Genomic DNA, 915 nt, shown 5'->3' with positions numbered 1-915 from the left:
AAGTCTACTTATACTCATATATAATGGCCTTGATTTATGAAAGCTCTCCATGGCTGGAGAGGATACACTTTCATCAGTGAAGCTGGGTGTTCCAGCAAACCTGGAATGGATCTGGTCCAGGATTCAAAACATTTGCTAGCAAATAACTTTGAAGAAATCTATTACAGGTTTGCTGGATCACCCAGCTTCACTGAAAGTGTATCTTCTCCAGCCTTGGAGAGATTTAATAAATCAGGCCCAATATGTATCAATCATCTTCAACACTATTAGCTGTAAATGAATCAAAACACCAATACTAAACAGCAATATTATTAGCAATGTAGTAAGAATTGTGCTTTCATGCAATAAGAGAAGAGTCCTCTAGAACAGGCATGAGCAAACTATGTCCCGCGGGCTGTATACGGCCCAAATGGTGTAGTAAGAATTGTGCTTTCATGCAATAAGAGAAGAGTCCTCTAGAACAGGCATGAGCAAACTATGTCCCGCGGGCTGTATACGGCCCAAATGGAAATGTTTCTTTGACCCTTTGGGTGTTCCGCAGCTCTGGCCGGTGCCACCCTGAGCAGGGTCAGGAGAAGGACCCGCTGGGGGGGCGCACTGGCCAGAGCTGCAGAACACGTCCCTGGATCTGAGCCTGTGATGGGAGAGTGGGCGGGCTGTGTCCCTGCACAAAACCCGCCCACTCTCCTATCACAGGCTCAGATCTGCGATGGGAGAGTGGGCGGGGTATTGCCATCATGACGTCATGTTCAGGGCGTCATGATGGCATAACCCTGACCACTCTACCATCGACCCAGCCCCCCTGGCAAATATTTTTTCAGATTCTGGCCCCTGACTAAAAAAGTTTGCCCACCCCTGCTCTAGAAGGTACATCAGATATGTCTCTCACTCTACCTCCTAGGCCCATACTGTCTA

This window comes from Pyxicephalus adspersus, chromosome 6 (assembly GCF_032062135.1).
Source record: "Pyxicephalus adspersus chromosome 6, UCB_Pads_2.0, whole genome shotgun sequence".
NCBI classification, from domain to species: domain Eukaryota; kingdom Metazoa; phylum Chordata; class Amphibia; order Anura; family Pyxicephalidae; genus Pyxicephalus; species Pyxicephalus adspersus.
Note: the sequence above shows the minus strand (reverse complement) of the source record.